The 23,822-nt window shown below is 40.8% G+C and overlaps 1 protein-coding gene across 4 annotated transcripts in view; it reads right to left on the bottom strand.

Moving 5' to 3' along the window:
- MBOAT2 (membrane bound O-acyltransferase domain containing 2) overlaps positions 1-23,822 on the bottom strand; it is a 214,264-nt gene that overhangs the window by 187,473 nt on the left and 2,969 nt on the right. The gene's annotated exons all lie outside the window — the stretch shown is intronic.

Below are 23,822 nucleotides of genomic sequence, written 5' to 3'. Positions count from 1 at the left end.
AGGTGAACGAACCCCTGCTGGTGTAGCTGATGTGGTTAGGTCCTATGATGGTGTCCCTTGAATAGATATGCAGACAGTGTTGGTGACCAGGTTTGTTGCAGGGATTGGTTAGATTACAAGCTCTCCTGGGCAGAGACTGTGTTTTTAAGGTACCTGTAGTTAATTATAGCATGTCTGTGTTAAAAAGAACCTTAAGTTTTCAAAATGCAGCAATCAAAAGTTAGGAAATGCCAGAATTAAGGTTGCCTGTGCAACCTTAATTCACCCTTCTTGGGCATACACATTATGATATTGTCTTTAACTACACAACCAAATACTTCCCCCTCCCCAAACCTGTGCCTCATTCAGTGAACAATTAGTTGATTTACTGTTTCTTCCTTCTCTTTCTGTGTGTCCTCAGGCCTTATTTAAATACACATCACTCAACCCTCATTTCCATGGAGCTCTCACCAGACTGAGTGCTGCACAAACAATGAATTCACCTTCATAGCACCACTGTAAAATTAGGTGCTACTATCCCAATTTTACAGATGGGCATCTGAAGTACAGAGTGATTAAGACCAAAGTGTCTACTAATTTTGGGTGCCCAACTTGAGACACCTAGGACCTGATTTTTTCAGAGTACTTAGCATTTTTATTAACACTTTATATGTCAAAGCACAATTCCAATTGCTCTGCGGGAATGACCCATGTGCCCAGTTGGTATATACGAACTGTGTGGGAATGCAGTATGCTCAGTAAAGACTATCTTTGGAGAATTTAGCTGCCAAACTAATAAGGCTCAATGAGAATGTGAGCACAGAAATTTTTTAATGGATGCCAGTAACTTGGCCAAATTTGGGTGGATGATTTTTTTTTTTTTTTTTTAAATCGGCACCATGGAGACCTCCTGCTCTTACTCCACCCCCAACAGCCCAGAAAATTTTGAGTCCCCACTTCAAAGCATGCACAAACTCTACTGTCTCAATGAAACAGTTGCAGATTCACACACACACACACACGCACACAAACTATTTTAGCTGAAACATTCTGGAAATAAAAAAAATCTGCCTGAGGCTCACATCTAGCATGGTTAAAGTTTGATTAAACTGATTAAAGTTTGGCAAGGTTATAAGCAACTAAAACAGGGCCTTATACTGGGAAGCAACAAGCAACCCTAACTATAGGCAGCACGAACATCTCCCTCTATAATTACAGTGGCACTTAGAGGTCCCAACAGATATTAAGGTTCTGTTGTGCAAGGCAGTGTACATACTAGGGCTGTGGATTAATCACAGTTAACTCACACGATTAACTCAAATAAATTAATCACCATTAATCGCAGTTTTAATTGTACTGTTAAACAATAGAATACCAATTGAAATTTATTAAATATTTTGGATGTTTTTCTATGTTTTCATATATATTGTATTCTGCATTGTAATTCAAATCAAAGTGTATATTATTTTTATTACAAATATTTGCACTGTAAAAATTTATAAAATAGTATTTTTCAATTCACCGCATACAAGTACCATAGTACAATCTCTTTGTCGTGAAAGTGCAATTTACAAATGTAGATTTTTTTTTGTTACACAACTCTACTCAAAACCAAAACACTGTAAAATTTCAGAGCCTACAAGTCCACTCAGTCCTATTTCTTGTTCAGCCAATTGTTAAGACAAACAAGTTTGTTTACAGGAGATAAAACTGCCCTCCTGTTATTTACAATGTCAAGAGAAAGTGAGAACAGGCATTTGCATGGCACTTTTGTAGCCGGCATTACAAGGTATTTACGTGCCAGATATGCTAAACATCGTATGACCCTTCATGCTTCGGCCACCATTCCAGAGGACATGCTTCCATTCTGATGACACTTATTAAAAACATTACTGTGTTAATTAAATTTGCACTGAACTCCTTGGGGGAGAAGTGTATGTCCCCTGCTCTGTTTTTCCCGCATTCTCCCTTATATTTCATGTTATAGCAGTCTCGGATGATGACCCAGCACACGTTCGTTTTAAGAACATTTTCACTGGATATTTCACAAAATGCAAAGAAGGTACAAATGTGAGATTTCTAAAGAGATCTACAGCACTCAACCCAAGATGTAAGAATCTGAAGTGCCTTCCAAAATCTGAGTGGGACGACGTGTGGAGCATGCTTTCAGAAGTCTTACAAGAGCAACACTCCGATGCCGAAACTACAGAACCCAAACCACCAAAAAAGAAAATCAACCGTCTGCTGGTGGGATCTGACTCAGATAATGAAAATGAACATGCGCCGGTCTGCTCTGGATTGTTATCGAGCAGAACCCGTCATCAGCATGGATGCATGTCCTCTGGAATGGTGGTTGAAGCATGAAGGGACATATGAATCTTTAGAGCATCCAGCACATAAATACCTTGTGACACCGGCTACAACAATGCCATGCGAACACCTGTTCTCACTTTCAGGTCACACTGTGACTAGAAAGCGGGCAGCATTATCTCCTGCCAATGTTAACAAGCTTGTTTGTCTTAGCGATTGGCTGAATAAGAAGTAGGACTGAGTGGACTTGCAGGCTCTAAAATTTTAGATTGTTTTATTTTTGAATGCAGGTTTTTTTTTACCTAATTCTACATTTGTAAGTTCAACTTTCATGATAAAGAGATTGCACTACAGTACTCGTATTAGGTGAACTGAAAAATACTATTTCTTTTTTTTTTTTTTTTTTTTTTTTTTTTTACAGTGCAAATACTTGTCATCAAAAATAAGTATAAAGTGAGCAATGGTACACTTTTTATTCTGTGTTGTAATTGAAATCAGTATATTTGAAAACACAGAAAACATCCAAAAATATTTAAATAATAATATTCTATTATTGTTTAATTGTGCAATTAATAGCGCGATTAATTTTTTTAATTGCTTGGTAGCCCTAGTACATACACATAGTAAAAGACAGTCACTCCACTAAAAAACTTACAATCACAAAGCTAAATGTTTAGTACATTTATGGTTACTGAATGAGTGAGTGCACACTAAGAGGTACTTTAACTGTATTAGATATACTTACACATACATACATACAAATATATATGCAACACCACATATACTGTATGTAGATAATTTGTTAGTTTAGAATTATTTCTGTATAGGGTAATTTCAGCCCATGTTTAAGGTGATGGTATAGCATAAGGATACCTGAACCATGATTTACCCATTTGTCAAAAAAAAAAAAAAAAAAAGGATTGCCTCTGTGTGTGTGTGTGTGTGTATATATATATATATATATATGTGTGTGTATGTGTATGTGTCTCTCTCACACACACACACACACACTTACTTTTCGGTGCAGAGTTGGAAGCATCCCAATCTAATTTAGAAACAGATTTTTGTGGTAAATGGAACCCTAAAGAGTGAAACGCTGATTTACAGTTTAATGTTAGATCTACAAATGCTTCTACGCCAGCAAACTTGTCTTGCTATAGAATACATTGCGGTTATATAAAAATCAATGTGCCATTTGCACAAATTGTAGGAGGTTTAGCATAAAAGTCTAATAGACCATTTAGTTTTCTTTGTGTCACATCTAATTTTTTTTTATTCTTAATGAAAAATATGAAGATTCTTATCAACTAAATATTACGATCCTTGAGGAAGCATTCACTTTTAACATTTTGCTGTCTAAATCCTAGGAGAACAAGAAAAAAAGGCACCTTTTGCTTTGAAGATTTTCTCACCACCTGGAAAGAATTTCATGAAGAAATCTGAGTTCAGCTAAAAGTCTCCACACATCCTCCAACAAACTAGATCCTTATCAGTCCAAGAAGGAAAAACTAAATGTTCCATGTGTTAAAAGACCAATAAGGAGGAAAGCCTTATAATTATTAAAAACAAAGATGTAGGAGAATTAAGTACTTTATATTTAATTTTTTCATTTAACTAAGGCCTCATCTACACTACAAAATTAAGTTGACCTAAGTAAAGTCGACGTACAGCCACTGCAGTAATTACTGCGGTGGTTCACGTCCACATTACGGCACCTCAGTTGGTGGTTTGTGTCCTTACCAGGAGTACTTCCTCCAACTTAAGTGTGGGGTACTGACAACTGGACCCCCTCCGCTTCCTGCCCCGGGGCTGACAGCCTGAGCAGGGTGGCCAGACTCCAAACAGGCAAAGTAAGTAACACAGTGTCTACACAGACACCACATCACCCTAACTACATCAACCTAAGCACTACACCTCTTGCGGAAGTGAAGTTATTAGATTGGTATAGCGGGCAACTTACATCAGTGGGAGCAACATTGTAGTTTAGACACTGATGGAGCTAGGTTGACATAAGTTGCCTTACATCGACCTAACTCTGTCGTGTAGACCAAGCCTAAGAGTTTAGACTCATTATCCTCTCAACAGTAGCTACCCAGTGTGTCTGTAGCCAGGAGATACTGGAAACCCATCCAATCTCCCATACTATTTCAGAATGGAGGAATCACCATTGGGGCATCTGCCCAACTGAGAAAAATAAAATAAAGTAAATTTACTGGTACACATGGTTGTTAATTGGATGGTACAGATTAAGGGTCCCAGACTGTAGAGGGTACATTTCTCATGGGACCTGCAATATCACAGCAGCAAAACTGTAGTTAACAGCTTGGCAGTAACAGCAGAAAAAAAGGTTACTAACCTTTCCTAACTGTTGTTCGAGAGGTGTTGCTCATGTCCATTCCACATTAGGTGCGTGCACGTCGCGTGCACCGTTGCTGGAGATTTCTCCCTCAGTGGTATCCGCTGGGCCAGCTCTCGTGCCCTCTGGTGCTGGGCATTTATGTGGGTTGCCGCTGGCCAGGCACACACCCTTGATTTCTCTTTTGTGGATCCCCTGCTTGCAGCCTGCCTTTCCTCTCGGTAAACTTCATCAAAACATGCCTCAGAATACTTATCAGCTGCCTTGATATCAAAACAACTTTTCTGAAGCAGCTGATGAAGAATTACGTGGCACGCACATGGCCACTAAAAGGAAGGAGGCACTAAGCCATTTGTAGAGCAAGCAGTCTTTCTGAAGAAAGCCACTGAATTCTTCAAACAAAAACTTCCAATGATGTAAACCCATGAAACCAATTCATTAATGGCATCATATTTAGTGACACTGTAAATAACAAAAACTGCCAAGCCACATTATAATTCAGGAAACATTGACTTTTCTCTCAAATATCAGTGTTAGATTGGGATCTCTTGCTGTCATTTAAGTCAATGCAATTTTCCTCTCCAATCAAGTAGTCAGTTGATGAATTCATGACATGGCTGCAGATATTTGTGAACAGATGTTTAAAAATCAGGAGAACCACTAGTTTTCCACAGAATGGGACAAAACCATGAGTATGTCTTATTCCACTCAATGTTTTACATTTGTCCAGCATGAGTTGGAAGGAGCCATACATGAGGTCTGATTGATAGAACACGCTATAGGAAAAAAAGATATTTGAAGCTTTATAACAACTGGCTCTTGAAGAAAGGTGTCTGCAATCACTGTATTGGTATTTACACTCACTGTGTAAGTCAGCAGTCCTTCCAAAATAGAATTCATTGGATTTAATTAGGCAAATTTTAAAGTCATGTGATCAAGCTCAGAGATGAAGCAAGGATTTTCCTTACTGTACATGTCTCTGTCCTTGCAGAACACTTCATTGATCATCACTGGCTTGCTCTGAAAGGTTCTCTCCAAGGATGAAATATATGGTGTAGGTTCTCAATCTGGAGGGTCACAAACAGATGCCAGTGGGTTGCAAATACCCTGCCTTTCCTAGATTGTGGGGGTCCAGATGTGGAAGAGATTGAACCAATTATTTAGACTAAATTCTTTGCAGATAAAGACTATCTTGCCAGGTATCTGTGCAGCGCCCAGCATGATGGGAAACCCCCCTCGATTTCAGTTTGGGTTTGGAGCCCTACTTTAATCATTAAAAAGCTATTATTTTATTTATTTTTATTTTAAGATCTGCAGTCACCATTAGTCTTGCTCAACTTTACCAAGACTGGCAGCAGCTTCTTTTGTCCAACTAATAATAAACCCCATCATTTTAAAATAAATGTGTTGACAGTCATCAGGACCACTAGCCATTCTCATTCACATTCTGAATGCTTCTTTTCCAGTATTTGCTGATTTTAGGCCAAAACAGTATACGGCAAAAACAGACAATTTGTTAACTATATATTTCTAGTTAACTTTTTCAATTTTTGCAAATAATTATTTAATTATGCTGGGAACAAGTAATGAAGAATACGATCTAGGCGCTAATAATCTGGTTGGTGCAATAAATGAGCATCAAATCCAATGAGCCTTTTAAATAGGGCTTCCTAAGTCTTTATTCAAAATCACTGCAAGGAAAGAAAAAATGTATAACTAAGGATTTAAAATGTTGTGTCATTTTGAGTAAAAGTAGGTTTAAAGATTTTCAGAGTGAGAACAAGTCAATATTCAGACTCACTGGGGGAGATGAGATTCAAGCAGAAGGTAATAACTCTGATCAGTAAGCCATTCTCTCAGTGACTCAGCATCATTGGTTCTCAGCAATCATTTGTGGCTCCATGCAGCTACCTATGCACAGGAACAGCCAAACTCTAGGAAATCGATTTGGTTTAAAAGTGGAATTGGAATAAGAATGCTGATGCTTTTTTAAAAACAATAACGAGACAGAAGAAAAACATGACCTATGGTAGAGCTTTTTCTGAAAGGAAACTGGTTTGGCCAGTTAAGGGCTCGGTAACTCAAACTGCAAATGAAAAACATTTACAACTTCAATACACAAACGAGTCTGGGTTTAAACGGTCAAGATGCATTTCCAAGCAAAACGAAATTTAACTACTGAATTCACAGACAGAAATGTGTTCCGTCACCTACAGAAACAAGTTATGGAATTTCACTGAGAAACAATATACTGAAAATTGTTATTTTACATTTTGATCAGAATAGTCAAATGGCCACGGAAAAAATTATGTATTTAACAACTCACTCACTATTAGGCCTTATAGATATTAACTTATAGTAACTGAAAGACATGTTTTTTTAGGATTCCTTAATACTGTGATACAAATGAACTTTCTAGTACAGAAGCCTAACCCAAACTCATTTTGATAGTCAAGAGTATGATACAAAGAAAGACTTTGAGGGTATGTCTGCAAAGTAAGTGAGACCATGCTTTCCAGCATAGGATAGACGGATTACTCCTGGGGGAATTCTACACTATTGCGCAAGTGCAGAATTCATGTGCTGAGCAGATTTCCACACTCCCCTCCCCCAGAAAATAACTTCTGCTGGAAAGGTGCTGCGGTTATGTCTTTTGCCCACTAGGGGCTGCGGTGGGACTAGAACAGAGCAGACATTCCCGAGCCAGCCCCAGCTGCTGATAGGAAAAAGAAGGCAACACCCTGCCAGTGGGGCCAGGTCAGGAAGCTGGGGGTATGGGGGATAGACAGTGTGGGGCACATGGGGCTGCTGCGGGGGGGGGTGTCACAGACTGGGGTTCAAAAGGGCTATTGGGGAAGGACAGACAGAGGCAGGGGCTGAATGGGAGTGGGGGTGCAGGGCCAAATGGAGACAGGGGATGGGCAGGGGAGGGGGTTGGCTGAATGGGGGTGCAGAGCCACATGGGGTGCAGGGAGTGGCTGAGTGGGTGCATAGGGACACATGGGATGTCTGAGTGAGGATGCAGGGACACATTGGGATGAGGGGAGGAGGGATGGCTGAGTGGGGGGTGCAGAGCCACATGGGGATGAGGGGGCAGATGAGCCTAACTGAATAGGAGAGGCTAGGAGTCAGACAGGATCTGCATGGGAGAGGCTCCCTAACAATCCCTCCCCACTCCCCAAAAAAACCTGTTCCATACTTCTCCCACCCACACCCAACAACCCTCAAGTTCACACCCTGGCTCCTTCCCAGCAATTACATCCCTCTCCCTCAGCTCCTTCATTACCCCCGACTCCCCCAAGCCTTTACACTGTTTCTGAGTGATGCGGGAAATACGGTTCTGTATTGTAGTTTAAATGAATTACTCAGAGTTCTGTATTAATATACCTAGTAAGGAATCTATTTGTCAAAAACCATTTCCTGAATCTTTTTCATTGTCCATATTGTCACGGACATACTTGTTGACAGGTATTTTGAAATAAATTAATTACCAAAATAATTGAAACCGATGTGATTATATGGTGTTATTTTGACAAAATACGCAGAATTTTAAAATACTGTGCGCAGAATTTTTTATTTTTTGGCACAGTAATAGATGCACACTAAAAATAGCAATGTCTGTGGCCACAGTGGCTCAGGTTAGACACCCAAGTAGGTGTACCCAGGAGGTCAGGCAAGTTTGTACTTCGGTGGCTAGCTTAAGCCATTGGCAATGCCACCACAGCCATACTGCTATTTTTAGTGTGCTAGCTCAAGTACAGCTAGCACATCTGTCTACTGGCTCTGGAAAGCAGCTTCCTAGCTGCAATGCAGACATACTGTACTTAGTAATTTTTAATTAACATTCACTGCTTTTTTTTCCATTTTATCCTTGCTTAGCAGCCTATATATTAGGATTCTTTAAACAACTGATTAATATCACTTAAACCCTTTGCCAAACACTTTTCTACCTGTTGTGGGGGTTTTGGGCAGGCAATGAGGAGGGAGGTAAACTAATGATAATAAGTAGTAATAATTGCTAAGTCAGCACCCAAATACCCCAAAAGAACATGAGATATACAGACATAAAACCCCTTCCGACCGCACACCCCTAGTTGTCACCTACTACCCCACACTGGAACCCATACAGGGTATCAAACAATTACAACCTATATTCGATGGGGACCCTATCTTGAAAGAAATCTTTCCTGAACCCCCACTTCTGGCCTTCAAAACAACCCTACAACCTCATCATCAGAAGCAAGCTCTCCACAGACCAGGACACACCAACTCAAAGCAGCACCAGACCCTGCCAGAACAACAGATGCAAAACCTGCAGACGTATCTCCACTACTACAATGATCAATATCCCACATGGCATACTTTTCAAGATCCCTGTGTCCTACATGTCTCTCACAGCATGTAGCGCACCTCATCTAGTGCATTAAATGCCCCGACAACAACTTTGTGGGTGAAACCTAACAATCACTATGCTTTCGAATGAACTCGCACAGGAAAAGATTAAAAACACTGTATCACCTGTGGGTGAACACTTTTTACAAAGTGATCACTCTATATCTGACCTATTAATCCTCATCCTCAAAGAAAACCTGCACAGCACTTTCAGAAGACGAGCCTGGGAGCTTAAATTCACAATTCTGCTAGACACTAAAAATCATGAGTCTTAATAAAGAATCTGGATTTACGGCTTATTACAACAATCTGTAACCCACTAACCCTGTTTTTTGTCCTATGACTACAGGGGTATTAAGGGGCCACATCATCTCGAACGATCCCCTATAATATGTGCTAACTACTTATGCTAAACTATCTGTTCGTCACAGCTAAATGCAAGATCATTCTGAGTACATTTCCCAGATCTGAAAAGAGCTCTGTGTAGCTCAAAAGTTTGTTTCCTCTCACCAACAGAAATTGGTCCTACTTTGTCTATCTAATATAACATGGCATAAATCAGCTCCCAGCCATTTTAGGCTTGGAAGAATTAGTAAATAAAATTTCAGTAAACATCTAATATCACTGCACACACACAAACCAACAAAAAAATATTTCCCTCTATAGTAACAGAAGTTTACAGATAGGAAAAGTGAGGAAAACACTGCTTGAGAACTTTTATTAGAATTTGATTTAAGGATATTTACTTTATCATTATCATGTCAAAATATACAATGTGTGTTTTAATACTTATAAAGGTTTTTTGAACCTCAATGGCTACTGTCATTAAATAATTATTGTCTGATTCCCCCTTTCACCCATAAATTTCCTGCAACTTTGAAAATGTAAATAAAAAAATTAAAAAAATGCTTAAACACTGATATTCATAAAAATTATTAAAAATTAAATTCTGCCAAGCCTAACTATACCATAACTTTAAAAAGATTTAGGCATGAAATACAGACTCACTGTATCCATATTAACCTGTTTTTTTACAAGGGTGACTTGAAGGAGGGGGGGAGATGAACTTGTGACTTTTTTGCCATTTTATACATAAAGGTTCATTAAAACAAAATTAACATTAGAAATGTAAATCTTCACTAGTTCTCAAAATAGAACTATAGTCTTCCAAAATAGAGATGTTGGGGTAAATACAAGAGACGTAAAGGGGAGCAACTGAGATGGGAAGTGATTTAAAAAAAAAAAAAAACACATCAACATGCACTTTACTTCTATGCTTGATGAACACTTGGAAGAAAATGTTTGTTAGAATTTCTATCATTACTTGAATGGAGAGGCAGGTAGAGAGTTGATAAAATATATTCCAGGCCCCCCGCAAGAAGGAGATTTGAGCCAGGAATAAAAAAAAATGCTCTTCTTGGACTAAGTTTAAAAAGGACAGTTTTACTGATGACAAATCATGGGTGTAGAAAATAAAAGGATAGAAAGACATTTGATTTTACTGTCTTGGGGAGTATGAAGGAAGCCCTGCACAACACCAAAAGATGTCAGCTCTTCTGCCTCTGAAATTCACTGCTTGATATGCCCATGCTAATCCATCAATGGAGTCCACTAGAAATTTTCTCCACAAAGGCAAGGAGAAAATACACAGTACATTAGGCCAGATAGCCCCATTCTGCACAGGACACGGCAGGACAACTTAGTAAGAAGCATCTCCCAGAAGTCTCTGCAAATTATCCCTCTGAGGAGAAGGGATAGCAGCCTTGGGAGGGGACACAGGGGAAATTAAGCTCTGACCAGCATTCAGCCCCAATTTGATTTGAACACAGAAATCCAGTGAGATTGCAGGTAGCAGTGCCACAAAACATGACTGTTCCTCTGCTCTAAACCTTCCAAGGGTCTCAGCAAACGGACTTCTGCAATGAAGAATAAATGGGTGGGTGAGGTTCTGTGGCCTGCAATGTGCAGGAGGTCAGACTAGATGATCATCGTGGTCCCTTCTGACCTTAAAGTCGATGATGGACTGTGCCATGAAGATTGCACTCCCTCCTTCTCTATACCAGCAGGGGGAGATCCATGAACAAAGTAGCCCACCACACACAAATCCCAAAGTGAACAATCCTGTTGCTGCCAGATCCTGAAAACACATTAACAAAAAGCATCTGTCATGGATGGGAAACTTCCAAAAGATGCCTTCCACAGATCCTATCTTAAAAACTGATTGCAGCAATTATTTCCCTCTCTGACAGAACACTTCCCTGCAGCTCCGGCTACATTATTGCCTCATCTCTATTGTTCATATTGGGAGGTTTAGCATAGAGATACAGGCAATTTGTTAGAGGGGGAGGGAGGAGGATGTTGGGCAGTTGTTACTTTTATTTAAACCCAAGGAAATTCCCTGTGAAAACCTTATTAACACAGTATTAAGACAACTAAACTTACCAACTTGGTATAAAGAAAGTTCAGAGCTTGTTTAAACTCTTACACTTATGCATCAAGCATAACCCCTTCTTTCCTTATCAGGCTTTGGTTTAGTTAATCAGAGGTACCTGAGGGAGTTAGAAGAAAAGAAAGGAGCAGTGGGCACGGCAGAAGAGTAAGGCAGAGAAGAGCAATGGGGAGACCCAAAAGAGTTGCTGGCCAACATGTGGTTGGCACATACAGTACACTAACCAGTCTAAGAAGGGAATGGGAGCTGCACATAGATGTCATGCATCATGTGGATGTTATGTACTACTTTTGGGAGGGGGGTGTCAAGGTTCCTTCCCCACTCTGAACTGTAGGGTACAGATGTGGGGACCTGCATGAAAACCTCCTAAGCTTACTTTTACCAGCTTAGGTTAAAACTTCCCCAAGGTACAAACTATCTGATCTTCTGCCCTTGGACTTTATCGCTGCCACCACCAAATGTCTAACAGGTATATAATTGGGAAAGAGACCGTTTGGAAACATTTTTCCCCCAAAAATCCTCCCAAACCTTACACCCCCTTTCCTGGGGAAGGTTTGATAAAAATCCTCACCAATTTGCATAGGTGAACACACACCCAAACCCTTGGATCTTAAGAACAATAAAAGAAACATTCAGTTTCTTACAAGAAGAATTTTAATAGAAGTAAAAAGAATCACCTCTGTAAAAATCAGGATGGTAAATACCTTACAGGGTAATCAGATTCAAAACATAGAGAATCCCTCTAGGCAAAACCTTAAGTTACAAAAAGACAGGAATCTACATCCCATTCAGCACAGCTTATTTTCTCAGCCATTTAAAGAAATCAGAATCTAACGCATATCTAGCTAGATTACTTACTAAGTTCTAAGACTCCATTCCTGTTCTGTCCCTGGCAAAAGCATCACACAGACAGAGAGAGAGAGAGGCTTTGTTTCTCCCTCCCCCCAGCTTTTGAAAGTATCTTGTCTCCTCATTGGTCATTTTGGTCAGGTGCCAGCGAGGTTATCCTAGCTTCTTAACCCTTTACAGGTGAAAGGGTTTTTCCTCTGGCCAGGAGGGATTTTAAAGGTGTTTAGCCTTCCCTTTATATTTATGACAGGGGGAGTAAAGGCAAGAGTTACAAAGGAAAGAAGCAACCTCCGCTTCCTGTCAACACAGCTCCCCTTTAGGTATATCCTTTGAGAGACCCATTTGAATATACAGAGTCTGAAAAGCTCCAAATGGCACACAATCCACAGTTTCAGGGGAGGCAAGAAGAGAATGGCACAACAGCCGAAAATGTATCTTTTCTGGGATTATCCAAGCCCCATGTACCTTGTAAAATCACTGCCAGACAGGCCCAAGAGCATTCTAATTTCAAAATGTAGCAGGCCCAACCCTACCACATGCTGACAGAAGTGCGTCAAAACTTTCCCCAGACTCCGGCTGCTGGGAGTGGGGATAGAGGGGGGGGAGACTACTTTTTTGTTTTGTTTTGCTTCCAATAAAAAAAACTGTCCCTTTTTTAAAACTTAGTCCAAGAAAACTATGATTTTATTCCTAGCTCAAGTCTCCTACTAACTGCTACTGTTCATAACCTTGAGTACAATTGGCCCATCTTTCCCAATCCTTATTTGCAATGGACAATGGAAGGCCCCAATCCATAGCAGCTGACTCTTTTCTCTTCCTGCTAGAGTTTAGGCAAACTGATGAGGCAGCATAGGGAACCTTGCTGTCCAAAAGAGGCCTTTCCACCAAAAAGATTCTTGTACACAGCAGGCTGACAGACCTGTTTTACTCACTTACAAAGATTGTTAATACAGTATCAAGTGGGGAAGGGGAAGCTCATACCAGTTGTGCTCATCTGAGCGTGCGACCACATCAAAAAAAGAAAATTAACCTTTGAATCTTCTGAGGTCCCATCAACACACTGATTGCATTATCACACAACAGTTGTTGTGTGACATAGTATTTGATAAAATACTACAATATTATATACAAAGGAACGGCACCATTTTCTATAACCTTAGATGCACATGCAGCATTTGGAAGGCTATTTGCATTAACCACAAGAAAGACTGTAAAGTCTAATAGGGTACAGATATTAACAAGTGCAGGCTTCCCAAAGTGATTTAAAGTTTCAGTTTGTCAAGAACCAAAACAAGTATCAGCAGTTTATACTGGACTACTGTTCAGCCAGGTAACGTCTTTTAATTCTTGCATACAACTGAGCCACCTACCAACTCTGTTCTTCCTATGTGATATTTAGCTTAGCCAAATAAGGGCTCAGGCCTGAGAATAGGTCGACATGATTCAATGACCAATGAAAAACCTTGTACCATAAAATATGCTGTTGCAGTAAACAGATGTGTTGAGTGCTGATGTTTAGGAAAAATGTACTGCAATGTACCAGTCCAAATCATAATAAAGCCAGCTGTATCATTTGGGGGATTTTTGTAAAAATAGGGTGTTAGCAATATGCTAACTGCAAGTTGCTATGGTGATTAATTGATGTAAATGTTAACGAACATAAAGGAATTGATGACTTAGCCTATGTAAAAACAGGGCATCCGTGAATTAACATTAAACTAGAAGTACAAACAAGGAAAAGAGGTGGAAATCTTTATGCAGAGATATGAACCTCAGTGGGTATTAGTATACCTCATAAAAGGTGTCCCTCGGCCTGTGAGCGGGGGAGGGGGAAGAAACATAAGGAGACGCTCAACTGACCATCACCTGATGATCACCCAGGCTCTGGGGTTCCCAAAATGGAAATGTGTAATGCAAGTATTAATGCTGGACGTTCATTATTATCTCACTTTCTTCTGTTAGGATTCGCTGACTGTCACATTCATTATCTGCTTAATAAAATTATTACTAAGTGGATGTGTCTTTCCTGAGGTGTTCCTAGAGTCTCTCAAGCTATGCCTACAATAGCACTTTTGTCGGTAAAACTTTTGTTGGTCAGGAGTTGTGCGGACAGCGCCATGTCAGGTGGGAGATGCTCTCCCACCGACAAAACTACTGCTGCTCATTGCGGGGGGAAGGGGGGGGTTAATTATGCTGGCAGGAGAACGTTCCCATTGGCATAGAGCAGCTACAAGAGAGACCTTACAGTGGTGCAGCTGCAGCAGTACCACTGTACGGTCTGTAATGTAGACATAGCCTCGCTCTAATGATAGTCCTGTGGGTGATTCTGACCTTATGGCTCTTCATACTGTAGCCAATTGAGAGCACAAACCTGCATCAACCACTACTGCAGTGTAAAGTGTAAACCATGATTTGACTAAACCCCATCAATTAGATTATAAAAAAGCTACATCAGCTTACATTAAGGGCAAAGTGTTCAACAAGCCTCTATGTCAGGCAAATCTATTTCCACATGCAAAACCTACAACTACCAGTGTAAATCAGACAGTGACATTTGTGGGCAGTTATTGACTAGTGGGCAGAAACATATACAACTAGAAGTTAATTACTGAAAGCTAGAGAAATAAAGTTATATTTTCAATACTCCTCAACATAATTGACTGTATATGTCCAGAGTATGAAGTGGCACATAGCCAGTTGACAGTTACATTTCTTATTCCCTGTAGTTCATAGATTACTTCTTATTCTATTTCCTCAGCCCACAATTTCATCAGTGACTACATTAAACACTAAGTATGAAACAGAGATAAAATGTATCATGAAAAAAATATCAATGATGTTTATTTCATAGTCTCTTTTCCTTCTTAGACTAGGCCTTGATGTAGCAGTTTGTCCAGATACTTTGTACTATACATGAACTCCATAAATATAGATTTATGCTACCTGGTTAACATTGCAGTTTTTAAAAAAGGCTTAGTTATGTGTTTACATTGGGCCATATCCTACAAGTGAACTTTTCAAGCAAGCTGCCCCAACAGCTTCTATGGGACAATCTACATGAACAAGTCTAGCAGACCTGAATAAGTCTACCAAAGAAGTACCTACTTGGACCCTGATCCTGCAAACACTTCAACATAGGTATGCCACTGATGTGAAAAGTCACTCAAGTATCCATTTTCAGGATCAGAACCTATTATTTTAAAGTGCACAAAATTCTAACAAATCCAAAAAAGGAAGAAATTTAGAATTAAAGAAAACTGTCAGATCAAATTTGGCCCAAAATTTAGGTTTTGTAAAATAAGTTTATACAAAATTTAGTATTTACAGAAATATTCTTTTATCCTTTTTAAATCCTGTAATAAATTAACATTCCTCCTTCAATGTTTGCGATGTGAATATTGCCACACACTACTAATGCATGAGAACCTGAAAGTCAAACTCATACAAGATACGTGTAGCAGCAAAAAGGTGTTCGACACAATCCTGATCCTAAAATGCAGAACCTGACTTCTCCTTTTCCCTACTCCATTACAGAGAGGCATTTTAATTATTCCCCTCCCTTGACTGACTACTGCTCTTCCCCATTGCTGCCATCCCCTCATCTCTCTTCACCTCCTGTTTTTCCCAGCCCACCCACTTTCCATCTACCTCAGTTGTCTCCTACTTTCTGGTGGACTCTTTGCTAGCTCTGGACATCTAGGAAGTAACAGTGGCAAGAAATGCCTTCTTCCACCTTCAGATTATGTATAAGCCTCCAACAAATTATGAGAATCAGTATGAAAGCTACATTAATAATCTTACATTTGAATAGTTAAGAGGCAAGACCCAAGAGGCAAGCAATGTCAACAGTGAAGCTCTACATGTAAATTAACTGCACAAAAGGGAAAGTTATTGTTCTATATGCAACCCTAACTTTGCAATTTCCTGTCTTTCGGGTACTTAACCATTCTGCATCTACATTCTCTTAATATACTTATTTGTACTTATATTAAATGCTTTGTTACATGTTTATACTTTGCTTACCTGTAATTATACATTTACTGCAGCTGCAGCCAAGGAGCCCTTCCAATAATTAATTTAACACCTGGCAAGTTTTATAGATGGCACTACTTACTGAGTTATGTAGTGATATAGTTCTTAGTTTATATTGAAAAAAAAAATCCAGTTCTGTGAGAGCTGTAATTATATGAAGATTTTCCTATAAAGCTTTTATCCTTTCCATACCGAGTCATTTATATATTTTTTTAATTATTCATTTTGTCCTTGTAATTCTCAACAGGTTTGTTGTCTCAAGAAAAAAATAGGGAAGCTCTCTAACAGCTAAATTAAAAGGACATGATGTTAAGTGGTCTAGGCAAAAGAAAAGTGGTTTTACAAAAAATCAAATGGAAATGGGTTTTTACACTTTCAATGAAAAAGAGCATTTGTTGTTTTTATCATTTCAACATTCCATATAAAAGTGTTTGCAATCCAAGTCTCCTTCCTTGGAAGTTTTTAAGGTCAGGCTTGACAAAGCCCTGGCTGGGATGATTTGATTGGGGATTGGTCATGCTTTGAGCAGGGGGTTGGACTAGATGACCTCCTGAGGTCCCTTCCAACCCTGATATTCTATGATTCAAGTACTGAACAACTGTGCTAATGCTAAGAAGCCATAGAATGAAGTGTGCTGAATAGACTAGCTTCAGAAATTCACTTAAGACTATGCCTGACATGCCCACACTCAGACAGTTTACTCAGGCTTGTCCATAAGAGCCTGCTCCACTGCTCTGCCCCCAACACAGACCCCATCTATTCTATTGTAAAATAGCATCCTTCTATTTATCCTTTTAAAATGATCTTGCTGAAGTATTTGTTCCCTGGGGATGAGATCTGTTTGTTAATCAGTCACACACAATATCCCTGCAATAAATAGTTTATTACCATCATCCTAGTGAAATGAAAAAAACAAATCAAACCACAGAAGCAACAGAAAATTATTTAGGTTGTTTCTCCCCGCATAACCTTCACACACAATGAATTCAATTTTCATAATCCAAGGTTTTAGTAACAGTATTTTTGAATATGATTCTTAATCTATGTCCATACCTTTAATGACACATACTTGTCCCTGTAGTTTAAGGCTAGACCCTTTATACAACTTGATGCCACAACTGGCAAGGGGCCATACACATCACCTTTCCTGCACATTACCATAGATTCTGGCAAACCTACAAGCTGTACTCAGATCTTCAGCCCCCCTTTTACAGGTGCCACTCTTAATCCTTACTGCTTCTTTTAACAGAGAGACAGGAAGCCTTAAGATCAAGACTCAGCAAACAGGTGGGTCAGAGAGACCAGAGACATGTCTATACAGGGAAATTTACTGGCATCTTATCACTAGGAGTATTCTGCTATTGCTCCCTGTGTGGACACACTTCTTCCAGAATAAGAGTGCCTTTTTCTGGTTTAGTTTATGCTGCCTAAATAAAACCAGAAAAAAAGCACCTGAAGGACTTGTCTACTTGGGAAAACCGACTGGCAGAAATATAGCTGTATAATTACACCGGGATAGCCGTAGCATTGTAACTCAGTATTGTCAACCTTAAGTTTCAAAAAGCTCAAGTCAGACCTCCAAAAATCATGAGATTTTTACAAAAAAAAAAAAACAACAACAAAAACAAAAAAAAAAAAACCACCACCACACACCATGATTTTTGGGCCAAATAAAAATTATATCCTGGTTTTGGTTTTCTTGATTTTTGAACCCCTCACCTCCCTCCAATGCATATGACAGTGACAATTTGTGTTGCCAATGCTTGCAAGTTTATTAAGGTGACTGGCTCCTGCTGCAAACTTCTCACCCCTACATCAGTCCTTCCTCCTACCCAGCAATTAATTCTGCCCCTAACTCTCCATCAATTCTACCCTCATCAGTTCTGCTCCCCACCACCTCACTTCCACTCCTTCTGGAGCTCTTCACTCCTCTCTCCCTGCTCTTTACTAGTCATGATGTTGCAGGGAGGGAGAGAGGAGTGGAAGAGAAGCCATCCCTTTGGTCACAGGCATCGTGAAGAGATCAATTCTTGATTCCACACTATTTAACATTTTTGTCGGTGACCTGGAAGAAAATATAAAATCATCACTGATAAAGTTTTCAGAGGACACAAAGATTGAAGGAGTAGTAAATAATGAAGCCAGGTCACAGATACAGAGCGATCTGGATGGCTTGGTAAGCTGGACTCAAGCAAACAATATGCATTTTAATATGGCCAAAGAATAAAGAACACAGGCCATACTCACAGGATGGGGGACTCTATCCTGGGAAGCAGTGACTCAACCAGATTTGGAGGTTGTGGTGCATCATCAGCTGCACATGAACTCCGAGACTTCCCCTCCCAATGCTAGAGCCAAGAGGTCTAACGCAATCCTTAGATGCATACATAGTGGAATCTCAAATAGGAGCAGAGAGATTATATTGCCTCTGTATTTGGCACTGATGCAGCTAATGCTAGGATACTGTGTCCAGCTCTGGTGTTCACAATTTAAGAGGGATACTGATAAATTGGAGAGGGTTCAGAGAAGAGCCACAAGAATGATTAAAGAACAAGCATTATAGTAAGAGACACAAGGAGCTCAATCTATTCAGTTTATCAAAGAATAGGTTTAAGGGTGATTTGATGAATTTATAAGTAGCTGCTTGGGGAACCAACATTTGATAATGGGATCTTCAGTTTAGCAGACAAAAGGTGTAACAAGATCCAGTGGCTGGAAGTTGAAGCTAGACAAATTCAGACCGGAAACAAGATAATCAGCCATTGAAACAATTTACCAAAGGCTATGGTGGATTCTGCATCACTGGAAATTTTAAAATCAAGATTGGATGTCTTTCTAAAAGATTTGTTCGAGTTCACACAGGAATTAATTCACGAAAATCCTCTGCCCTGTGTTATACAGGAGGTCAGACTGGATGATCATAGTGGCCCCTTCTGGCCTTAGAATCTACAAATTTTTGAATAAGAAGGGGAGGATGGAGCAGAGCTGCTGGGCTCTCTCTCTTCTCCCTCCCTACCCACCTTTCCTATTAGAACAGTCTGGGCTCCTGAGAGGAGGAAGGAGGGGAGAAAGTTCTTCAGGCTTTCTGCAGCAGTACTGATCAGCTGCTTTTCCCCAGGCGGCAGGGCTGCGAGGGAGGCAGCCAGTCAGAAGAGCTCTCCTCTCCTTGAGAGGACTGAAGTTCATAAGAGGTCATAAGACCCACATACCCACATTCAAGATAAGTGAAGGCATAGTTAGCTCCAAAATATTCCTCCAAGAAAGGCTGTTGAATTCCCACCATTGGAGGTTTTTACAAACAGGCTGGACAAACACTTGATAGTTCAGGTTTACTTTATCCTGCTTCAGTACAGAGAGCTAGATTTGAGGCCCTTTTGAGGTCCCTTCAAGCCCTACATTACTCTGTTTCCATGATCCTCAGAGGAACTTTTGTCCATTCATACCCAGTTTGTGCTGGACTCATGAGTCCTTCTGGGTAGCTAAATCCATGTGAGGCCCAGTGGCTTCTCCTTCTGCCTCCACTGCCCCACTGACCTTCCCAACTACCACATAGCTCATCTCCATATTTCCTGCCATCTCCTCTGCCACTGCTGCCTGTTTCTATAGCAACAAAGGCAAAAATGCCACAAGTCATCTTTATCTGCCACTGGGGGAGGCAGAGGGAGCAGGCACTATGCCTTGAATAGACAAAGTGTCATCCTATAGAGACCTAGAATCAATACAGGAGCTCCTTCCATGAGCAAAGACAAGGGGAAAGGGTATGGATGGCACAGTGGAGGCAAGGCCAATGAAAAAGGGAACACAGACTTGTAGGAGAAAGAAGGTAAATACAGTAAGTCCACGCTTAACATTGTAGTTATGTTCTTGAAAATGCGACTTTAAGCGAAATGATGTTAAGCGAATCCAAGTTCCCCATAAGAATTAATGTAAATGGGGGGGTTAGGTTCCAGGGAAATTATTTTCACCAGACAAAAGACATTATATACATATACAGAATAAGTTTTACACAATTTTAAACAAACAATGTAATACTGTACTCAGCAATGATGATTGTGAAGCTTGGTTGAGGTGGTGGAGTCAGAGGGTGAAAGAGGGTAGATCATCCAGCTGTTCCTCTTGCTGTTCTTTTCCAAGTGCCGGGGTGTGCTCAACCCCCGGCTCTGCCCCAGGCCCTCCCCCACTCCACCCCTTCCCCCAAGGCCCCACCCCACCTCTTCCCACCACTGCTCCACCCCCTTCCCCCAGCCTCCTGAATGCTGCGAAACAGCTGACTGCTGCGGGCGGGCGGTGCAGAAAGGGAGGCTGTGCACCTCCCACCCACAGCAATCAGCTGTTTCTCGGCATTCAGAAGGCTCTTGGGGGGGGAAGAGGGAGGATGCGCACTGCGTCCTTTCTCCTCCCCAGAACTTCCTGAAGGCCACAAAACAGCTGATAACTGCTGGCGGGAGGCGTGGGGAGGGAGGAGGAAGTTGCTGATCCTCAGGGCTGCCAGCAGGCGGGTGGCACTGGGGGGGGGGGGGACGCGGTGGAGGGGAGTCCGATGGAGGGCTGGTGGCCCACCCTGGTTCCAAGCCCCTACCGCCAAATGTTATAGGCAAACATTGCGCAACTTTAAATGAGTATGTTCTCCAATAGATCAGAGACGTAACAAAGAAACAACGTTAACCAGGATGATGTTAAGTGAGGAGTTACTGTACTGAAAATTGGATCCCCTCAAATATTAAATTCTCTCCCAGATTTTTTTTTTTAAATTCTCACCCTTCCCACACCTATTTGCAGGTCTATCAGAGATGGCTGCAAAAACCCTCTGAACAAAAGTTAAAATAAAGCCCTGGTATCTTTATGTATTCAAATTAATTCTGTAAATTTTCAAGACTTGAAAGTTCACTCAACAGTGGCCAATGAGAAGCTCTCCCAGACGAATATGGGAACTTCCACTATCAATTTCTGCAGAATTTAAGTTTTTATTTTTAATAGTTACATTTCTAGTTCCTAGACTGCAATTATAACTTTCTACATGCAGATCCTTATGCCTTATTTCATATATGACTTATGTCGAATTGTCTTCCCAAATCTGTAGAGAGAAAGCTCTGGTGATTTTCCCACTGCTCAGAACTTTGCCAAGCACCACCAGAGTGAAATTAGAAAAAACTCTGCTCAGGTTCTCTTCTGATACCCAAAACCCTTTGCGGAGCTGTGCAACTATCAAGAAACACATTAGCATTCTGAAGTAGCAACTTCAGTAAATCAGAGCAGGAGGACTTAAAAACAGAGCCTTAGGGAGAGGTAGCGCAGTAGAAATCCCCCCTCCTTGATATCAGGGGGCTATGTATGGGATTGGGGGAAAAGAAACAGAAAGCTGACCCTTCCAACAACCAGAGAAGTTGGAACTTCAAATTTATAAAAATCCCAGCTGTCACAGTTCAGGGGTAATGCATCTGTATTTCACCCACATGGTCCAACAAGGGCACCCAGTCTAGGCTCCCAGCCCCTCAGTCATCCATTTTGGGAGGAGACCCGCATCTCTCTCCCTCTTGATCAGGGTTTTTTCAGGGTGCACAATTCTCTGCCTACACTGTGAGTTCCCCAGAAAGCCAGAATGCCTTAATAGGTCAGAGGCTGCTCTTTACTTTCTCTCCAAAGACTATGAACAACTGTAACTGCCAGACACAAACTTTACCACACAGCTCTTTATAAGCAAGTACATTTATTCATAAGGTGAAAGTACCACAGAGAAAAAATATTAAAGACAACAGAAGAACCTACACGCATGTTAAAAAGCTTACTAGAGACCCCAACTCCAACCTTGGGTTCTGGTAGGTGTCAGTTCTTAAAAGCCACAATAGGGTTTTCATCATGGTTACAAGTTTGTAACTGTTTCAGATTCAGAACCAGAACACCCATGAATAATTCAGGCTTTCCTTTATACGGCTTGGGTCTTTGATGTTGGCCTCAAGTAAGAGGATCAGCAAACAACAGTCCACTCCACAGGGCATAGCTTCATAAGGCTGTGTTTTTGCATAACCAGCGGTGGGGAATTTGCAATCACCTCCCACTAGATATTCCTCAGGAAAAAAACACTTTTTGTTCCACGAGTCCATTCTTGTCTGGCACATTGTTCAATGTAGTTTTTTGAAACCCCAGGTCTGACAGTTGTCACATCTCCCACCCTTGAGCGGGTCCATACAATCCTGGCCCACAGTAATACATAAATAGGGCCCTACCAAATTCATGGTCCATTTTGGTCAATTTCATGGTCATAGGATTTTAAAAATCATAAATTTCATGACTTCAGAAATTTAAATTTGAAATTTCACAGTGTTGTAATTGTAGGGGTCCTGACCCAAAAAGAAGTTGCGGGTAGGGTTGCAAGGTTATTGTAGGGGGGGCTGCAGTACTGCTACCCTTACTTCTGCGCTCCTGCTGGCGGTGGTGCTGCCTTCATAGCTGGATGGCTGAAGAGCGGCAGCTGCTGGCTGGGAGTCCAGTTCTGAAGGCAATACCGCCACCAGCAGTAGCACAGAAGTAAGGATGGCATGGTATGGTCTTGCCACCCTTACTTCTGGGCTGCTGCTGGCAGAGCACTGCCTTCAGAGCTGGGCACCTGGCCAGCAGCTGATGCTCCTTGGCCACCCAGCTCTGAAGGCAGTGCAGAAATAAGGGTGGCAATACCACAACCCTTGCTAAAATAACCTTGCAAACAACCCCCCCCCCAACCTTCTTTTGGGTCAGGACCCCCAGTTTGAGAAATGCTGGTCTCCCCCCATGAAATCTGTAACGTATAGGGTAAAAGCACACAAAAGACCCAATTTCACCGGGTGGCCGGGACGACGGGGACACACCAGATTTCATGGTCCGTGACATATTTTTCATGGCCCTGAATTTGGTGGGGCCCTATACGTAAACCATTAATTTAATAAAATGGACCCCAAATAAACTTCATTCAATAAAGTCTCCCAAGGATTTTGCAGGAAATTGCCATGTCTGTCACAACAGCTTTCCCCCCTTTCACCACAGCTGAGGAAAATAGGGGGACTGGTCCTCTCATTAAGTGGTTGACTTTGAAACTCTCAGGTGGATCCATCCTTTCCTGTCTTTCAGATATAACTCTGGCTAGTAGGTACTTGGTTAATTTTTCAAGCCTTGGCTGTACTGAGTGTTCTTCTAAGTAGTATCTCTAAAGCCATTTTAAAGCCTGGTCTACATGCCTATTTTCATATAACTATGTCTGTAAAAAATCATACCCTTAATCAAAGTTTTAGGCTGTCTTCACAGACAAAAAATATTTTTATTTACATTTATTTTAAACAGCAACAGGTGTTAGCCATACTTCTGTAACATTCTAGTGGAGACAAAACACAAGAGGTTTTTACTAAAGTATAGTTAGACGAAGTCAACATTATATCCCCCATCTGAGTTTAATCTCACCTAGCTACATCACTGTAAAAACTACAG

The sequence above is a fragment of the Chelonia mydas genome, chromosome 3 (genome assembly GCF_015237465.2).
Source record: "Chelonia mydas isolate rCheMyd1 chromosome 3, rCheMyd1.pri.v2, whole genome shotgun sequence".
NCBI classification, from domain to species: domain Eukaryota; kingdom Metazoa; phylum Chordata; order Testudines; family Cheloniidae; genus Chelonia; species Chelonia mydas.
The sequence above is the reverse complement of the archived record's forward strand: the minus strand, read 5'-3'. Positions and strand labels throughout refer to the sequence as shown.